We start from the raw sequence: 21,458 nt of genomic DNA, 5'->3' as shown, positions 1-21,458 counted from the left end.
ACACAACACGTCCATCGTGAGAAAGAACATAATAATTATTATTAATTCACATTGTGTAACCTGCATATAACCCTTTACCGCTAGGTGGTGCTACAGCACCTTCAGCATCCATACTTGAGTCACTGTAATACAACACCCAATACTTCATACCATCTCACATATAATAATGGTTCTGATTTGTATTTTCTGTTGCAGAAAGAACTGGATGAAGTGGTGCAAACATGGAATATTCACAAGATCCGACCCAGGCCAGGCCAAGATGTGCATGGAGGTCGTCCAGCTCTCATGTACACAGTCCCACAGCTGTATGGTGCCGATGACAAACTAAAAACTGTGGACTCTGAGGAAGTGGCCGTATGCAAGGATGAGTGCACACCCAAGGGTCCCTTCCCATGTGATGAGACTGTGTTTGAGCTCTGTGTACTACTTATGCAGGAGAACGGATGGGATGCTCCTACCGATGCTTTTGAAGCTGCAGAACTATACACTTCACTCAGAACAGAGATACTTCAAAATATCTAAAATAGCTTATTACTCCCTCAGTTTTAAGCTACTTTGTACATGTCTTGTCATGTTGCTGATTTACTATTGTATTATTACTGTATTATTATTGTATTATTTGTTCTAAGTCTAAATATATTCAAAGGGGCAATTCAATAACAATGGACATTAACTCCTCAAAATGTTATAGTTGTATATAGCAGAGACATTGGGACATTAGTTTTGGAGTACATAACTGATAATTAATGAAAGTGTGTGCTGTGGTTATGTATGTAACAAGGTCACACCAAGCTGTGAGTAGCTTATACAATACTATATAAACTATGTAGGTTAGTTATCAATAGCTAATACTTGTTTCCCTTTCCCCCTCCTGACTCCACCTCCACCACTACAACCTATTTTTTTCTTGAAAAGTTAGATATCGCTTACTAATTTTACACAATGTCATTAAGATGTGGATAAACTACTTTTTCAAAATTTTTGGTTGATAGAATACAATTTTCAACACAGTCTCTGCAAAGATTTATTAAACATAACGTGTAAACAAAACTTGTGTGTTGCACATTCATTTTATAATAATGGAATAAGAGTAAATATTTTTGAACATGGATAGAAAACATGGTAATATAGCTACACGTCTAACTGTGCATTCTACCATCACCCTTGGCCCTCATGAAAAAAATATATAAAATATAAATAGCACAGCTTGAAAAAGCGTGTGCCCACAGCATTACATCAGGGCCAGCTTATGTATGTACCAATGTCAGAACTGTTAATAAAAACATTCTTAATTTCTGAATACAGTATTTGCAATGCAAATTTTACATCTTTAAACATTAAAGAACATAACTCACAAAACACTTGCATTTGCCATCAATACATCCAAAACACTGGACCTCAAAAGCTCCAACTGCTTTTTTTAGTTGACTAAAATATCTCTAACTTGATGGGGATGGAACTCTGGTAAAATGTTTTTGTTACATGTTATGTTACAGCACATAACTGTATAGCATACAATATTTCAGAGGGTAACTCCTTGGAAATAACAGCTCTGCCAAATGTTTCCATAGTAAAACCAACTTCATTTTGTGAAACATTTAACTTTTTGTTTGGCTGAAAGAAAAATTGTCAACTCTTCCACAGCCTTGTAGCACTGTGGTACATGACAGAAGACAACATAGTTAAGCAAGGGCTACACTATGTCCATAATCCAGATGTTGCTGTCAAACACTGCATTGAACTCAGAACGGAAGTCTGGGAAGTTGTCATAAGAGTCAGCCAGCTCTAGGACGCATCCACATGTGTGTGCAACAGGCCTTCTTGTGAATTTTGACATTGCTGAAAACATAATCTCAATTCTGTCACATGTCATCACATCACTTCCTGTGGCAAAGCGTAGAAACTTGCCAAGTTTGTCTTCATCCAACTCTCTGAGATACCTTTTAAGGTGGTTCTGTACCTCCCTTTGCCGTGGCGTCATCATCGCAGGGAACTGCAGGAGTCCCTGGACTTTCTTTGGAGTTGGTTTAAGGCTGCTACACATCTCGGCAAGCTCATGATGGTTAAGGGTGATATTTGGCTGTATCACCTCCCTCCAGCAATCAATAACATACATTGGCTTTTGCACAAGCTCTTTGTGTGCAATCTCCATAAGGATGTCTTTTAGTCTGTCAGGTGTGACTCTTGTTCGACATTCATAATTCTCAAGGACATCCAGCAGCTCATCCATATCCACAGAAGAAAAATCATCAAGAGCTTTCTTGAGGATGTCATGATCTTGGCAACTCACAAAATGCAAGAAAGTTTCAAGTAGGTTACTGCACACAGCTCCATACAAAATCTCCTCCAAAAGAGGAAGAGCCAGCTTAACTGGCAGGTACTGGCATGTTTGATAACCTACAACCAGAACTCTTCCAATGGCCTTCCAAGTTTCACAGTTGAAGTCATGCCTGATGAAAGGGACTTTTACAGATGTTCCTACTGTACAACGCTCATAAAATTCCTGCCAGAAAGAACAATACACATCTCTAACAACCCCTGAGCCAACACCACGTTCCTCTGTATTATCAGGGAGTAGCCGTTTTATAATCAAAGGTTGTCCCAGCACTGCTGGATCCATGAATCCACAGATCATTTCATCAAGGCATTTGCCATGGTGTATGTTTATTACCTTTGGAGCTGTGGTTCTTGATGTGGTATGTGGTAGTTGTAGCGGCGCATCACTGGATTCAAGTGATACTGAGGGCTGTTCTGGAGGAGCATCATGTGCCAGTGATGGTGGCTGTTGCAGGAGACTATCACTGGAAACATCTGATGTGCTGGGTGGCTGTTGAAGCATGACCTCAAAGTTAAATGGTTCAGTGTCATCATGGTAACTTGGATGCTCACTGCCACCTGGACCAAATGTAACTTCATCATCAAGAACATTGAGTATGAGGTTATTTTCTGAATTATTTTGCAGTATTAAATTTGCCACAGTATAGTGATCAGTGATGAGTTGAGAACCTAGAGTATTATAGGTGTCAATGACAGGCAATGACACATACAGTTTGCCCTCTTCTATGGCACTATTAAAAGTGTCATCTTCATTACATAAATCATCCTCTCTCTCTTGCTCTGTGACATCAGCATCCAGCAGTAGACTGTCTGGATATTCATCATCATCATTATCATTTATCACTACTACCTCATCACCTTCTGTTGATTCTGTGACACTTGTGGCACTCTTATTCTGGAATTCCTCCTTGGGGAAAGTAGCAACATAGAAGCGTAACCTGGGCATGCAGAGAGCATCGTAGATAAAGCCGATGGTCACATTCTCACGGATTGGATTGTGTTTGTAATCCCACAATTCAAAGTTGAAATGTGTTGCATGGCCTTTTGTTGATGTTCCTTTTGGAAAGAAGAAATTCTTTCCTTTTTCTAGGACAGTATCCATACTACATTCCACATCAAGAAGTACTGTCCTTGTGCCCCCTCCTTGTTTTGCTCTCACTTGCTTTACTTGTTCATTCTCACCATGCAACCACCCTATTTCAATTTTGCGATGAGTAGCTCTCGCTCTCTTTTTTGACGTAAGTAGGGATGTAATGTCTGTCTCATCTTCAGGTTTACGCTTTTCTGCTTCTTTTCTCAACTGGAGCTTTGCCCGGAGCTTTTCAAAAAGGCCCATCTTCTGTTTATGGAGTGGTGTTTGGTTTTTGCAGAAATTCATCAATGCCAGCCGATCCCCATATGAGGAAATGTATTTGGCCAGATCCCCATCCTCCATAAGAGTGATGACATCTTTGTCAATCTGTTAAATAAACAAATGTTAGTTACTTATTATGAAGACAAATATTAATCAAATATGTTGACATAAAATGATGACAGCCCTTAATGGCTTTTCATTGTTAGGTTATAATATACACACCAATTTTCTGATGTTGCATTTTTACTGTTAATGACCTTAGGTTGTAGAAGTCACAAGTGAATGCAGCTTTTATCTTAGCCATAGTAGTACCTTATCCTCCTCCAGGCGGCTTATTACGTCTTCAGCAACTCTGCGTTGTCGTAAGAAATCTGACACTGTGATGACTTGTGGCAATGCTGTGAAGAAGATAACACCGTGATAAAAACATAAGCCCTGAAACAGTTGCATTTTATCCAGTTTACATTTCATATAAACTTTGTCTGGTATGATGTTGAGAGGCCCAGCTGGATCCAGCTGATTTGGGAGAATAGACTAAAGGAATACTACACAATATTCTTATTATCTGCATTGGCAATGATTTTATGCGTTTTCATTTCTGGTTTGCTTTAATAGCCTACTTTGGCCCAGCACCTTTACATTTCTTTAACATCTGCAGAGGCTAGCAAAGTTCACTCGTGACTCACAGCTATGTAAATCGCTAACTCGGCTGCACAAACTATAGTATTAAAACCTGATTCAATGGCCAATTGTGCATAATGTAGCGTTCGTTTGGCCGAGAGTCAACAGAAATGTTAGCATTTACTACAGACTTTGCTAAAAACAAACTAACCTAAAGAAATGACAGGAGGCTAGCAACTTTAGGCTACGCTTTTCCGAGTAGTTATTTTGACTGTGCAAAGTTGAATATCTAGCGAGCAAGATATGACAGCAGGTTATCTAAGACTTAGTAATTTCATTTGGCTGTAAATGAAATTAGTAGGTCAGCCTGTAGCCAAACTCACCTGGCGCCATGGTCCATGGGTCCTCTGCACCTTCTCTCTACGTTCATAGTCATAAAATGTATTCGTGTGACCAAGATGACGTCATCGAAACGCGCCGTGAGCCGTTGACCAAGAACAACCGATGCAAATTTACGACTTTTTTTCTCGTAAATTTACGACTTTGTTTCTCGTAAATCTACGACTTTAAATCTCGTAAATTTACGACTTTAAATCTCGTAAATCTACGACTTTTTTTCTCGTAAATCTACGACTTTAAATCTCGTAAATTTACGACTTTAAATCTCAGAATATTGCCCCCCCCTCCTCTTCCGGGTCAGTATTTTTTTTTCTTACATTGGCCCTAATACGCCGTCGTAGGGTAGACAGGCTACAAGCAGCTAAGATTAGTTAGCATTCGTTGTAGCTAACGTCTATGGTCGCGTCATATAGCTGTCAGAGGTAAGTGGTGAACACGGTTAGTACTTGGAGGTTTCTACACAGGCACGTTGAATTCATCCTTAACACACTGAGAGCGCAGCTTGCCGCCAGCTAACGCAATCCAAAAGTGCTTTGCTTTACTTTTGTAGTGTAGCTGGCAGGCTAACGTTAGCCCAGAGCTAACGCTCTGTGTTAGCCTAAGCAGCACTTGTATGCAGGGGTACAGCCAGTGCTTAAGTGTAGTTAATGTGAAACAATACAGTTGTGCAGGGATTTATTGAAGTGAAGCAGTCGGCATATTTTCGCAATATATTTTATTTTTATATATTTTTTGTCTGCTGGTGGGTGCCTGCTCCCCTGCGTGTGTGTCTGTGCTGCTGGGTGTGCATCGGGCTGGAACTGCGCCGTACGACACAGAGAGCAGGGGAGACCTGTAAACGTGCTGAAATGACTTTGTTTAGTAAAAGGAAAAGGTATAAACGTGTTCTATTGTAAGGGGACCACCTGCATGCAGATGTACTTTAATACATGGATTAGGCTACTACTAAATCCATAGGCGTCGCTACCATTATATCAGAGGGGGACGTGTCCCCCCCACATTTTAAAACGGCCCGTTTGGACCCCCCCCCACATTTAGTGAGTAGGAAACTCCACCTAATGCTGTCTCGATTGCTCGTGAAAAAGTTCGTAAGAGAATAACCTCACCGCTGAAATCCACTCCATGTTTTCCTGGTTACCACAGCGCTGCAATACCGTTACTATAGTAACGGACCTAACAAAGCCAGTGGTTTCTTCGAGCGAGCGTAAAACACCGTAAAGAGAACCGTCAGTGCTGGTCGACGCTGGAGGAGGTAACGTCAGTGTCATCCCACAAAGTCCAGCTCATGCTGAAGCCTGACTGTTTGTCACATGGCCCCAGGTGACGTTAGGTTGATGTTAAATCAACTTAGAAAAGTTGGGAGGAAGCTGCTGTTTACTTTCAGTTACAGTAGACGGTTTTATTTGTCTGACGACATGTTGTTGCCTTTTCTGCTCCCTCCCCACACACAATGGACATGAGGAGATTCCCAACAAAGATACGGAGAGTTAGAGTTGTTTTCAGCATTAACCCATATTGTAATAAGGCCAGGTTAGCCCCTGTTAGCCTGCTAGCTTCAGCCTCGCTGTGCCAGTGCACATAGCCACCTGCTCCTATTCTTATCAGCAAGAATAAAACACATGTGATGGACCGTCAGGACACAGTGGGGCATTATATGAACAGGGACACACTGATGCAGCAGATGAGGCAGCGCATCATTATAAACACATCCACAAGGTTTGTTGTGAATTCAGCAGTTTTATAAGCAAATAAAGATAAAGACATGCATCTTTTTGTAAGTTAGTATTTTTAGTGTTTCAGTATTATCTGCATTAAGCAGTTTGGTTCATTTTTCTATGGGATTTGCCAGTTTTTTGTCTCTGTAAATGAGAGAAGGCCTCAGATATGGAGGCTGTTAGTGTAGTAGCACCAGTATGTTTGACAAAACTGTTGTTTCACTTGGAATTAGTTTGTCACCGAGTTTTTGTTGAATCTGTCTCTGAAATAGTCATGAAGTGTTTACTTCTGTAGGTAAAATAGTTTAACAACCTGTTAAAATCCACAGGAAATCTCAACTACTTCATATTATTACTATATATACTGATTAGGGTTGGGCGATATTGGCAAAAAAATTAATCACGATTAATTGTGGCATTTAGCCGATAACGATTAATTTGACGATTAATTGATGACAGTTGCACTTACATGTTTTTGACTCTAAATTGGCACAGTGTTCTAGCATGATACCGACAAATCATCAGTCAAGTTAACTACTTCATTCACAACAGGCTAAGCTGGTGATTAGGCACCAACCAGCCATGGAAATATGTATTGATAATATTGAGGCACAAACTGCTTCAAAATAATAATGAAGCAAACATTTAAAGTAACTTTGTCCTTCAAATGTTTTTATCTTAAGGTCACAAAGCATGTCAACATTAAAATTAAACAGACAAATAGACAAACAAAGTTCAGAAAAGTCACATCAGTGATTATTTCAAGTTAAAACATGTGTCTGCGCAAATGAACCTGTGACTGGAATATGTCCCACACTAGTGCATGTTTTCACTCAGACTGTAGAACAGCAGCAGAAAAAACAAACAAACAAACAAACCGGACAATTTCACATTTAAATGTGTGTCTGTGCAAATCAACCTACGTTGCGTTCTTCCAGCGCTTCGTTTGGTCGTAAGGAGCACAATGACTAAACGTACCGCGGATTCTCGGCTGAGTGGAAGTCTTTCCAATATCTGCTGGAGGAGACTTCGCTGTTGTAATGTTTCCTATCTTGCTGTGGAGTCCGTAAATAAAGATCGGAGTTCATTCATTTGATACGAGCAAAAATTCAGTTACTATAGCAACAACCAACGCTCCACGCTTCACCTAATGCATGTCGCGGCACTATATATAGCTGTAGTGTAGTGTTGTGTCCTCGTTGCGCTTTCTTCGTGCTCGGGCTTATGGTGACAGACGTTGAACTTATGTTAGAAACGTGCTGCTCCGCATTATTTAACTGAACACCACTGCCTTCCACCATTATTGTTATTGTGGGCTCACATGTGCGCGGGTGATGGTGAGACTACGCCGCACACAAAAATGCGTCATCATGACGAGGCACTAATCGCCGTAATCGATAAGTGGCAAATATTAATCGATTACAGTTTTTCTGACGATTAATTGCACACGATACGATTTTGCACAAGCCTAATACTGATGTACTTTTTTTCACCACCCACCCACAGAAGGTCCCCCCCCCCCACATTTTTAATGCTTCCTACGCCACTGACTAAATCATATTTTTACTTGTCAACAGTAATTAATTAATTGGTAATTAATTAATGTAAAATGAAAACTCACATTTCTTTATAGCCATTCAATTCTGTGTGAGAGTAACTACAACTAACAATACTGTTTTGTACTACTACTGTTTTCAAGGTGAATGATGACTTCTTGCAGATCACCACAAAGTCGCTGCATTGAAGTTCATGGCCCAGCTGAGTTGACATTCCTTATTATTGCCGAGGGGATCACTGGCTTAAAATGTCTACATGCAGCCTCTACTTTCACTCCTGCCTTACAGCCCCTGTACTTCTTCCTCAGCTCTCCCTGGACATTGGTCCTCAGTGCAGTGCAGTTCTAGAATGATTGCTTCTAAGAGTTTGAGCAGACAGCTGTTTACAGGGACTAAGTTGGAATATGAACTTATGTGCTGTAAATGTAAACATGAAGCAGCCATCCTATCTACTGAAGTTCAAAGATGAGGGCTCGTCCGGGATTTGAACCCGGGACCTCTCGCACCCAAAGCAAGAATCATACCCCTAGACCAACGAGCCATGTGTGACAGCTCTTTTTTCATGTTTCAGTCAGTGGAAGAACAACACAAAGCACATGTTCTTCTTAGTTTGACATTGGTAAAGATATGAACAAAGATTTCTGGAATATAAAGCCGCTGCATTGAAGTTCATGGCCCAGCTGAACCACTTCTCAAAGAAGCTTCTGTAAGTTTCCCAGAACAAAGGAGGAACTTCAATATTAATGAAAGATTCACATGTTTATGTGATGCTCAGGATCAACATGAGTGTTGTGTGTTTGTGTTTTTTAACCCTATAGGAGGACAGCTTACACGTTCTGAAGACAGGAGCCCAGCGATGTGGGGGTTTCATCCAACTTAATTTGGTATATTGAAATGCAAAGGTTTATGTCCTGGAGGAATGTTATGCACCTTACTGTTTCTATTTCTGCTGCATTTATTGGATGGAAAATTCAATTTAATTGAGTTCAGCTGATACATGACCTCATCAGGTGACTGCTGCTATGACCTAAGATAAGATAAGAGATAAGATAAGATAAAACTTTATTAATCCCGAAGGAAATTCTTGTGCCAGAGGTATCAAGTTACATTAAATGCAGTTAAGTACAGAGTATAAGAGTATAAGTGTCACTATAATCCAAAATAAGAGTACAGTACGCAGTATGAGCACAATATATGATACATGGATACAAATATGGAGATGTAAGGTGCTAAGTAAACATAAATATAGACCAGTGGAGGGAATGACAGTGATGCCTGACATGATTATCTAGCGCTTCTCCCTACAGAAAGGGGAGGAGTTATACAGTCTGATGGCCACTGGCAGGAAGGACCTCCTGTGGCGTTCTGTGCTGCTCCTCGGTAGTCTCAGTCTACCGCTGAATGTGCTCCTGTAGGACAGCAGTGTGTCGTGCAGGGGGTGAGACGTGTTGTTACGAATACTGAGGAGTTTCCTCAGTATCCTCCTCTCTGTCACCTCCACCACAGACTCCAGCTCCACTCCCAGCACCGAGCCAGCCTTCCTAATGAGCTTGTTGAGTCTGTTGGTGTCGGCCGTCTTCATCCTGCTGCCCCAGCACACTACAGCGTAGAAGATGACGCTGGAGACCACCGAGTGGTAAAACATCTGCAGCATGGTCTGGCAGACGTTAAAGGACCTGAGTCTCCTCAGTAGATACAGGCGACTCTGTCCCTTCCTGTATATTGCCTCTGCGTTTGTGGACCAGTCCAGTTTGTGGTCAATGTGGACACCCAGGTATTTGTAGCTGTCCACAATGTCCACGTTGGTAACCTTGATGCTGACCGGGTTTGGGAGTGTCTGGTGCTTCCTGAAGTCCACCACCAGCTCTCTTGTCTTTGTGACATTCAGTTGCAGGTGGTTCTGTCCGCACCACTCCACGAAGCTGTCCACCACACTCATATACTCCGCCTCCCGACCTCTGCTGGTACAGCCCACAATGGCAGAATCATCCGAGAACTTCTGCAGGTGGCAGGACTGTGAGCAGTGTCTGAAGTCCGATGTATAGAGTGTGAACAGGAATGGAGACAGTACCGTGCCCTGGGGTGCCCCCGTGCTGCTCACTATCGTGTCCGAGACGGTGTTCCTCAGCCTCACAAATTGTGGTCGACCTGTAAGATAGTTAGTGATCCAGGTGACCAGTGGGGTCTCTACCTGCATGTCCAGGAGCTTCCTCTTCAAAAGGGCAGGCTGCACGGTGTTAAACGCACTGGAAAAATCAAAGAACATGATTCTAACAGTGTTACCTGCCTCCTCCAAGTAGGTGTGTGCTCTGTGCAGCAGGTAGATGATGGCGTCCTCCACTCCAATACGGGGCTGGTAAGCAAACTGCAGGGGGTCCAGCGATGGTTCCACAACAGCACGCAGGTGTTTCAGGACCAGCCTCTCCAGAGACTTCATCACATGTGAAGTCAGAGCAACTGGTCTGTAGTCGCTGTGTGTGCTTGGATGTTTGGTCTTGGGCACAGGAACAAGGCATGTTGTCTTCCACAGGGCAGGGACAGTCATCAGGCCCAGACTCAGGGAGAAGATGTGCTGGAAGACCCCACACAGCTGTGTGGCGCAGTCCCTGAGTACTCTGGGGCTGAGTCCATCCGGTCCTGCAGCTTTTCCCGGTCGTAGGCGACTGAACTCCCTCCTCACATCTTCTGTGGTGATGGTAACTGTGGACACAGAAGAGCAGAGAGAGAGATCTGATGGGGGAGGGTGGGGGGTTGTTAATGGAAGGTGGGGTAAGGGGGGCAGGGTGATGTTATTGATGGGGAGGTGAAACTGGTTAGTATGGTTAGGGGGAGGGGGAGGAGGAGGAGGTACATTGTTGTTATAGACAGGTGTTAATGGTGCATCACAGGGAGGGGGAGGGTGGTCAGGGAGTGGACTATCAAACCTGTTGAAAAACAGGTTCAGCTGGTTGGCCTCCTGCAGATCTCCATCCATCAGCTGGTCAGAGATCCTATTGTGGCCGGTGATGGTTCGCATGCCACTCCATACCTCCCTCAAGTTGTTCCGGGCAAGTTGGCTCTCCAGCTTCCTCCTGTAGCTCTCCAATCTTCTCCCTCACCTCTGCCTGGGCCCTCCTCATCTCCTCTCTGTCTCCACTCAAGAAGGCTGTCTTCTTTCTGTTGAGTGATGCCTTGATGTCCTTTGTTGGTTGTCAGCATTCCTTCCATTCCATTACAGCAGCATGAAAACAAGGTCCTGAGCAGCATAACAATAGATAAAGTAGAAATAAAGACTATGTACAGAGCAACCATAAGATATGCAGATATACAGATGAGAAATGTACAGAGATGTATTATGTCCTGTTATGATATCATGAAAAACTCTGAGTATTACACTGTAGGTGAGGATGTTATTGTCAACTATGCCTGTTGACATGACAAAAACTGAAAGAAAACTAGAAAGTGGTAAGTGCTCTTGTTTCAAATGTGATGTGCACTGTACCACTGAAGCTCGTCTGTGAAGTGTAGTGCCTCTGTGTGTATGTCACAGTGATGTTAACAGAAGTCAGATAGGTCTGTTAACACATATAAAAACAACTTACTGAACAACAGCATAGATGTGAAGGTGAATACATGTCCCCTCACATGTTCCTCAGTTAAAAGGGTCATTGCATTGGCCGGTCTAGTGGTGCCATCGCAGGCTGCAGCCTCCTCATTCCAAAATCAATCCCTCCTCCACATAAAGTCAAAAGTTATAAATTCACCTCATTACATGAGCGGTTGTGTGTAATGACGCGGCTCACCAGCAGAGGGCGTGTGACGGAGCAACAAGCAGGAAACTACAGGGGAGAAGAGACACAAGCATCCACAGATCAGAACAGACACTCAGCTCTTCTCTCTGAGACCATGATGATACCGTCACATATCATCACTGCACATGTTTTTGGCTGCATGTCTGGAAATGAGAGGAGACAGAACATTATCATACATGTTGCATAAGTAAAGTCACATGACATGCACCACTGTAAATAAAGGAAACCACATATTTTTAAGACACTTAGAGCATAGAGCCCAAGAAATAATATAATCTAAAGCTCACAAGACACAAGTCGAACAGAACAGAACAGAACAAATACTTTATTTATCCCAAGCTGGGAAATGTTTTCTATTGCAGCAGCAATGTACAGGGTCAGTATCATCCTATCTGCTGGTAAAAGTCTTTCTCCCCGTCGGGGAATCGAACCCCGGTCTTCCGCATGACAGGCAGAGATACTATCCACTATACTAACGAGGAACGTTGACAACCATCATCTGTCATAGCAGCCACCTGGTGCGGTCATGTGTCAGCTGGGGTGTGACGGAGTGGCTACGTCAGTAACTGTGGGCAGACTGCAGGTGTGTGTGGACCCAGACACACACAGGTCCCAGCTGAGAGCAGCCGGACCTTCCTGTCCTCCTGTCCATCGCTGTCCAAGGTGAACCGACACCACCAGACCACAGGGCCATTATTTATTTAGCAGGAAAGAAGAAGATGCTCTGCAGCATTCAGGTGTGTTAACACAGTGCAGAGAGAGAAAGACATGAACAATGATGTCAGAGCAGCAGCTGTTGCTGCATCAACCTGGAAATCAAACTGTTTATATATATGCACAAACTGTACGTTCATAAGTCACATGACATGCACACTGTAAATAAAAAGGAAACCACATATTTTTAAGACTCTTAGAACACAGACAGAAGTATGAATTATATATGGTTACAATCAAAAATAATTGAATGCAAATAAATGATTTTGTGGAATTTAAATCAAAACCTAAAAACACCAGAATCAGCAAATCACATGTTTGCATTACAGTGGTCCCTCCTATAACCAGTTCACCTCTCACCTTGTTTTTCTCTTACAGCTCATTGAGCTGCATTGAGTATCAGAGAAACTCCGCAGGATCTTCAACAACCATGACATCCCGGTCCATTTCAAACCTATGACAACACTGAGACAGAGACTGGTTCACCCGAAGGATAAGATTCCCAGGGAGAAACACAGCAACGTGATATATGCAGTCCAGTGCAGTGAGGAATGCTCTGATCTGTACATTGGAGAAACTAAACAACCACTCCACAGAAGAATGGCTCAGCACAGGAGAGCCACCTCCTCAGGACAAGACTCAGCTGTTCACCTCCACCTCAAAGACAAAGGACACTCCTTTGAGGACAACAACGTTCACATTTTAGACAGGGAGGAAAGGTGGTATGAAAGAGGAGTCAAGGAAGCCATCTATGTTAAGCTGGAAAAACCTTCCCTTAACAGAGGTGGTGGCCTCAGACACCATCTTTCTACCACATACAATGCAGTGATTCCATCCATTCCCAGGAAGTTTGCACATACTCACAGTAAGAACAAAGGGCTGTCAACCAGTCCCCCTCCGGCAGTTTCATAGTCGTTAGCCAGTCGTTAGACACACCTGGCCCAGTCAGCCAGAACATCACAGGTAAGTATGGAAACATTTAGTGCTATTGTTTGTAAGTTTTTTTTTAAGTTTTACCCAGACCCACCCACATAGGTCTGTAACCACATATAAACCATGTTTCCCCACCAAACAGTTAGAACTGATGAAGCTGCTTGGATGAGCAGCGAAACGTCTTCTAGAAAACTCTACAAGTCCAGACGCCTTGCTTCAATCTTCTCTACGTATGATGACCTGGATGACTGAGAATCTTCATCAACATGCCCCAGGAGAAGGTTTCCGCTCGAAAACCAGCTGACGTGGTGACCATTGTCAAACAAGGGAATAAAGTGCCACTGTCCTTGCTGCAAGTGCCCATAAAAGTGAGGGGAAGGCAGCATTGTGCCATCATTGACACCAAGTACCTATTCTTTAGTGCGTCAAAGTCAGTGGTTGGAAATGACCCGGGAGGGAGAATATATTAAGGCATGCCAGAACCAGAACTTCGCATTGGCTGATGGGAAAACACATGGTGCTGTAGGACAGGTCCAACTAATATATGACTGGCATGGAATAATGTATCCTATGGAGACATATGTTATGGCTGACGACCACCTAGCCTTTTCTTTCATTCTGGGTTTAGATTTCATGAGTAAGACATCCACTATTCTCAATCTCGGGGACCATACATATGGGGTAAAGGGACCAGGGGGTTATACATTCCATCCTTTCCTGTCTCAACCTGGGGAATGTAATTTAAAATCCAGTGAACAATATTTTCAGGCCGGACTCTATGTGGCTGTACCCTCCCCTAGATCTGAGACCCAAACTCTCTCCTGTGAGGCAATAATGCCCTCCTCAACGCTCCCACCGGAGGTGGTGGAGCTGCTCCGAGCATGGCCTAGTGTGTGTACTGGGAAACTGGGTCGGACCACAGTGGAGAAACATAAAATCTTCACCTCAGATGAGGTCCCGGTGAGGTGTAAGGCATATAGAGTGTCACCGCATAAAAGGAAAATTATTGCTGAACACGTGGAAAAAATGTTGGCGGAAGGGGTACTTGAACCCTCTCAGTCTGCCTGGGGAGCACCAGTAGTCCTGGTCCCCAAACCTGACGGATCTCTAAGGTTTTGTGTGGACTAGCGTCGGCTCAACGCTAAGACACCCCTTGATGCTTACCCCATGCCTCTCATCCATGACCTTTTGGAATCTATGCACGGGGCTACTGTCTTTAGCACCCTGGACTTGAAGTCTGGATACTGGCAGGTGGCCATGGAGGAAGATAGTAAGGTCAAAACAGCCGTCATCACTCCTGATGGCCTATTTCAGTTCACCGCCATGCCGTTTGGACTAAAGAACGCAGGAGCCACGTTTCAGAGGCTTATGGAAAAAGTTCTGGGAGAGCTGAGAGGGAAAATATGCTGCGTTTACATCGATGACGTCATCGTGTTCTCCCCGACTCCGGAGCAGCACCAAAAGGATTTAAATGATGTATTCAAAAAGATCCACCTGGCCAACCTGTCCCTCAACCTAAAGAAATGTCACTTTTTCCAAAAAGAACTGAAATTCGTCGGACATGTTGTGTCAGGAAAAGGAGTACAGGTTGATCCTGAAAAGACACTGGCAGTTACTGCCTATCCACCACCCACCAATGTCAAGTCCCTGCAATGCTTTCTGGGGATGGTTGGGTGGTACCACAAGTTTATTGACCATTTTGCAGACCTGGCAGCTCCACTGAACCGTCTGACTCGAAAAGGAGTAGAGTGGGTGTGGTCAAAAGAATGCCAAGAGAGTTTCGAGCATCTGAAGGAAGCCCTGATGAAGGCTCCTATCCTAACACAACCTGATTATACCGAGGTACACACTGATGCTAGTGTGCATTTTACGGTTACAACAATTCCACTTCAAAGTACAGTACCGGAAAGGACTACACAACATTGTGCCTGACGCTCTGTCCAGATCAGCTGCACCTCCCTCCTGTCTGGCCTGTGTGGCAGTGAAAACCAGCTGCAGCTCCACAGACCTACCTACCTCCCTCTCTGAAATAAGAGAGGCACAGGTTAGAGGAGATACATCCCTCAGTAGACCGGATAGAGTGAGTTTCATTAATATACAAGGACTGGTACATCGGAGGTCCCCTACGAAGGATGGAGGAGATAAGTACCAGTTGGTGGTACCAAAGACGCTGATTAAGTCATTTCTGGGATATTTCCATGATCATCCACTCAGTGGGCACCTAGGGAGGCTGAAAACCATAGTAAGAGTGATCGAGGTCTCCTGGTGGCCCACAATGAGGAAGGACATCTGGGATTACGTCAGACATTGCTGTACCTGTCAGGCCTATAAAGCCGAAAATAAAAAACCTGCTGGGTTCATGCAGCCTACTCCGGTGGAAGAGCCATGGGAAAAGTTGGGTTTGGATCTCATGGGCCCATTTCCTCGAAGTAAAAAAGGAAACGTTTTTCTGTTGGTCATTGTAGACTATTTCACCAAGTGGGTGGAATTATTTCCTTTGAAGGATGGCAAGGCGCATCGTCTTAAAGGAGGAAATCTTCACTCGTTTTGGAGTTCCCCGGGAGCTGGTTTCGGACAGAGGGCCACAGTTCACTGGTCATGAAATGGCTAACCTCTGTAAGAGCTGGGGAGTGACCCATAAACTCACCACCAGCAAGCCAACCTCACTGAGAGGGCCAATAGAAATATCAAAACGATGATCGCCTCCTACGTGGGAAACCAACACAAAAACTGGGATCAGTGGATCAAAGAATTCCGGTTTGCCAGTAACGCAGCTTACCATGAAACAACTGGAAGGTCACCTGCTGAGTTGACTCTGGGGAGAAAATTAAGAGAAGGGACCCCTGGAGCGGCTCATCAACCCACCACCTTCACCTCAGCAGCCAACCTACTACATTTTGGAAAGACAACAGAAAATGAATGAAGAAGTAAAACAGAGAGTTGGACGGTGTCAGACCAGACAAGCTAAGTTTTATAATGCCCGCAGAAGAGGTGCACATTTCCTGACGGGAGACTTGGTCTGGGTGCGCACCCATCCTCTCTCCAGTGCATCAGAACATTTCTCATCTAAGCTAGCGCCCAAATGGTCAGGACCAGCAACTGTGATGAAGAAATTAGGGCCTGTGAATTATCAAGTACAATGGAATGACCAAGTTAAAAAGATTGACTCAGTGAATGTAGTTAATCTGAAGCCCTATTATGGGGTTCAGCCTCCTGTATCTCAGGCTGGGGGGGGGGGGGGGATCTGTGACACTGTAAATGTGTCAAGCATACCAGCAAATGCATAGTCGAGGTGACATTAGCGTTTGTAAGTTATGCTATGTAGATTGTCCATTGTATGTGTAAAAGATACCTGGGTCTGTTTAATTGAGTTTTTTAAGGATAAGGTGCCGCCTAGACACGACCTCCATGGGTTTAAAAGACTCATGGGAAAGCGGGCGCGAGAGGCCAGAAAGAGAGGAGAGAGGAGAGGCGGAAGCGACAGGAGGAGAAAATAGCGATCGACGATGGAAGCAGTGATTATTGGAGGCGCCAGCAAGAGAACGGCTGTGGCCTACCTGAGGGGAAGCTCCACGTATCTACGGACTGGACCGATTATCCATCGGATTAATCCTGCCGTAACCTAGGAGTTTATCCATTCATTCGGTTAGGATATTGGTATGCTCTGCAGAAGTTTGGCGAGCGACTCTGGACCTCAAAACGGGTCGGCTGGATAGCTCAGTTGATAACTTCCTGGACTGCCACGTGGTGAGATCGAACTTGTTTTTCTTTTCTCATTTTTTACTCTCCCAGAGACGCTGGAGATCGCTATTGTTTGGAATTCTCGTTTGGAGTTGGTGGAATACCCATTTTTGATTTCTTTATATAAACAGAGCAGAAACGGACTGCATCTGTGCAAAAGACAATGAACACTGACTGAGTGTGGGGATTTGGTGGGGTTGCATTGGTGTGGTGTATGACCATATGTTAATACATATTTGAAAAGTGTTCTTGTGTTTGGTGGTTTTGTGTTTTTCCTTAAAACATTGCAATAGCACGACCCCTTGGTAGTACCTAATGATAATAACCTTATCAAATTGTTACAGGATGAATGCTGAAATCCTTGCTGTACTAAACGGACATACCTTTCATGTGTGAGACATTCTGAGAGGGAGAGCTTCTGTTCTACAGCCTACTCCACAACTGAGGCTAGCTAGGTACGATACTGACGAGTGTTGACCTCATTTAGTTGGTCAGAAAAATAACAGAATGTAACTTACAGCGACAGATTCACAGTAGATGTCCTCAATAATCTTAATCCACTGTAATAGAATACAAGGACCTTATTCATCACACAGTACATAACTTTCTCACAGTATTTCATTGTTTACTGTAATTTTCCACAACAAATGTGGAACAGCTCCAGAATGAACACTTTATAAACAATCTTCACTGACACTGATGTGGACAGACTGAGAGTGTCTCTGTCAGTGCTAGAGCACTGACAAAATGCCAAAGTGATCAAACATCAGGCAGAAAGGATGAGAGCAGAGAACTGGTCTGTGGTCAGCACCTGCAGAACCTCTCCTTTATAGGGGCTGTCTTGATCACTGCCTCTCATTTCCACCTGTTGTCTGTTCCATTTGCACAACAGCAGCTGAAACTGATTCACTATCAGTGTTGATCCTAACTGGACAGGCTGATTTCACACAAGTGCTGCTTCGGACAGTTTGTCAGTGAGGGTGTCAGTGTCAGACACACTCTGTGTCTTCTAACAACCACACCTGCACATAAAAGCCTGGACTGAGCTATAACTGACTGAGACATGAAGAAGACTTTAACAGGAGCACTGAAATATTTCAGACGTGAAATCACTGACACCAAGGTCACCCTGCTATTGTTTTTTCTTTCTGTAGGGATATAGTAAGACTGATGAAGAAAGAAGTGCATTCAGACAGAAAGGACGCTGCAGGAGGAGAGCTGGCCCACCAGTGCAGGCAGCAGTGCAGCTGTGTTCATTGATCAGCTGCTGCTCATTGACTCATCACTCTGCTGTACAGGTGTCCTTCATCATCCCAGCATGGAGACAGCAGTGATCAGGATCTCTGTTCAGACAGGTGAGCTGTCACAGAGCTCAGAAGCTGCAGTCTAATCATTTGTTCCAGCCAGCACGCTGCTTATGCACATTGTACACAGCAACATCACCAGGATCCTCCTGCAGCTTCTCACAAAGAGTTATCCAGCTTCTTAGAAGAGGACTGCATAGACCCTGACAGGAACATAAAGGAGTGTTCTCTAGCAGAGGGTGGTTTCCATCCATCGACATTTCAATTTAAATGAAGCCAAAACACTAAAAGTGTCTCTGTCTCTTCCACAGCACCTGACTTGCGATTGGACGTGTTCAGAGTGATGTAGCCGTGAGCTGCCTAAATGTCAGCTATGATGTATTTCATGCATGTCATACTTTTTGTACTTATGTCCATCAAAGACCAAAATTGAAGATGTGAACCTTCTGACACTTTTCATCGATTGTGTGACTGTTGATCTTCTGCTCTGTGATCAGATAAAAAATACACAACACAAAGCTGGATCTGTGACACACACACAATTAACGAAAGAAATGATCTTCCAGTTCTTCTGTCAATCAGTGGTGGGGACATGTAATTGGCTGTTTTTTGCCACAGGCTTGTGTTCGGACAGTATTTGTTGAGTGTGTATTCTTTTTTAAATATAAGATTTACCAGTTGAAATTGTTGACTTGTACCCTCACAGTCCATAGTTATCTCCAGAGCCTCCTGTGTGCTGTAGTGTCTTTCCATGTCCAATGACCCCTGCAAAATGACTCCTGCTGCTCTACTGCTGCTTAGATGCAGTGCACCTGCATGAACAACCTGAGCAACAACCAAAACAAAGTCCAGTTTTTTTGATACCTGTTGAAAGAGGAAAGACCTTTGAAGCTGGACACACACGTGCACACACACACACACACACACAGAGGTGCTTACAACCAGCACACAAAAGCGCTTTCACATTCACACACGCACATCATTATCAAGTGAGTTTACAAATTCAGGAGCAAGACACCTGGCAGAAAATAATAAAAATTGTGAATTTTTGCCACATGGTTTGAATGGGAAAAAATAGCGCCAACTAGTGGACAAATATAAAAATTAAAATTTGGAAGCCTGTAGTTTAAAATGATATCTCGACATAAAGAACTGCATATTTTATGTTGTTTTATGTTGTAAGATAAATGGAGGGTCAAAAATGGCAGTTTCACTGGTTTTCAATGGGGCACGTTTTGTCCCGAGGGACAAATGTGTGAGTTTTTGCATAGCACAGCCATTATAGGCTAATTTAAGGAACCGAGGCTAAAATTCAAAAATTTGTTAAAAATGAATATCCTTTGGCAATTTTGAGCTATGTACCTTCAACACACCTAAAATGTCTTGAAAATGAAAAATGAAATGGCACAAAATGTCCCGAGGGTCTCCTGAGGATTAATGTTATACAATCGTGTAGACAGACTTTTTGTTTTATATCACTTGAATAGTTATAGGTCTGTTGAAAAGTATGTAACTTGAAAGGGTTTATATCACTTGAAGAAAAAAAGAAGAACAGATTGAAAAGGACGGTGTGGCCTAATACACAAGCTGGATCTGGATTTGTTTTGTTTCAGATAGCGTGGAAAAAAAGAAGAGAAAGTTTAGCAGAGAAGAACAGAATTAGCAGGACAAGAAAGAAGAGAGAGGGAGTTGGGATGGGAGAAACAAGACTGCCAGTCTTTTATTCATATAGTTGTGAGATAAACATTTTGACATGTGGCTGAAATCAGTGAATGTATGCTGAAGATACGCTGCGCCAAAAAACGTATGGAAGAATAAGAAAGAAGAAAGAGGGTGAAGAACAATAGTTTGATTGTTGCCTAGCAACGGCAATCAAACTAATCAGCTAAAAACACATGTGCAATGCATGATGGGTAGTTTTTAAATGTCAACATGTTTACATGTCTCCATGGTGATGTGAAATGCTTTGATGACAAGAGTTCCATTCACAGTGTGTCTTTGAACTTCTGTTACGTACTGAGAGGAGCCAGGCAACAAACACAGAGAAAATATAAAGTCTGCAAAGTCAACATGACTCAAAAAGACGGGGAATTAGTTTACAAGGATCTCCTTGACCAGGAGCTTTTCTGTGATGCTGTCATCAGAGTGGAGGAGGTTGACTTTAATATCCACAAAGTCATCTTGGCGAACTGCAGCCCTTACTTCAGGTGAAGTGATTATCTCAATTTTAAATGAATGTGTTTGTAACCTTTACATAGGGAGACAAAATGATGTGAGTGTTGGAGATTATTCAATCTTGTTTTTATAGCTCACAGTGTTTCAGTGTGTTTGCTGATATTGTTGTGATGACTAGTCAACTGCTGGGAAAATGTTGTCAGCCTGACCTCATAAAGAAAGCAGCAGCAGTCCTTAATGTTTGAACATGACAAAAACAACCGGTGAACAAGTGTGTGTTAATCTGCTGGCCCCAGGTGGGACTTGGATGATAGGACATGTTTGACATGTTGACATTAAAGCATCTACTGTAATAGTGATTTCTCCCTCTATAGGCTCAAACTTATTTTATCTTAAACTTAAACTTGATGTATAGTTTAGAAGTCATAAGTGAATTAGATAATGTTACAGCAAGCAGATTTAGACCTTTAACTAGACTGTTGAATAAAGTTACCCATAAATCCACCAGTGACTTAGTGACTCATTTTAGTATCTATTTTAAAAACTGAAATGCATCAAAGTGGTGTATAATGTTGTGGAACTTTTTCTGTGTCTTTCAGAGCTCTCTTCACACGCTGGTCTGAACCTGACAAGAAAGTCTACAGTATCCCTGACCTATCCTCAGACATGATGGAGCTCATCATTGAGTTTGCATACACCGGCTCTGTTAACATGACAGAGTCCAATGCACGGAGGCTTTTCATGGCAGCTGATTATCTCAATATAGTGAAGCTGGTGCAAATATGCTGCAACTTTTTTGAAAAGACGCTCTGCCCAGA

The 21,458-nt window shown here is 43.2% G+C and overlaps 1 non-coding gene across 1 annotated transcript; it reads right to left on the bottom strand.

The window, feature by feature from the left end:
• Positions 1-8,451: 8,451 nt before the first annotated feature.
• On the bottom strand, positions 8,452-8,523 carry trnap-ugg (transfer RNA proline (anticodon UGG)). The gene has a single exon. It is a non-coding gene; the product is annotated as a tRNA-Pro (tRNA).
• Between the last annotated feature and the right edge of the window lie 12,935 nt (positions 8,524-21,458).

This window comes from Parambassis ranga, unplaced genomic scaffold (genome assembly GCF_900634625.1).
Source record: "Parambassis ranga unplaced genomic scaffold, fParRan2.1 scaffold_27_arrow_ctg1, whole genome shotgun sequence".
Taxonomy (NCBI): domain Eukaryota; kingdom Metazoa; phylum Chordata; class Actinopteri; family Ambassidae; genus Parambassis; species Parambassis ranga.
This window is presented reverse-complemented; position numbering and strand designations above follow the sequence as displayed.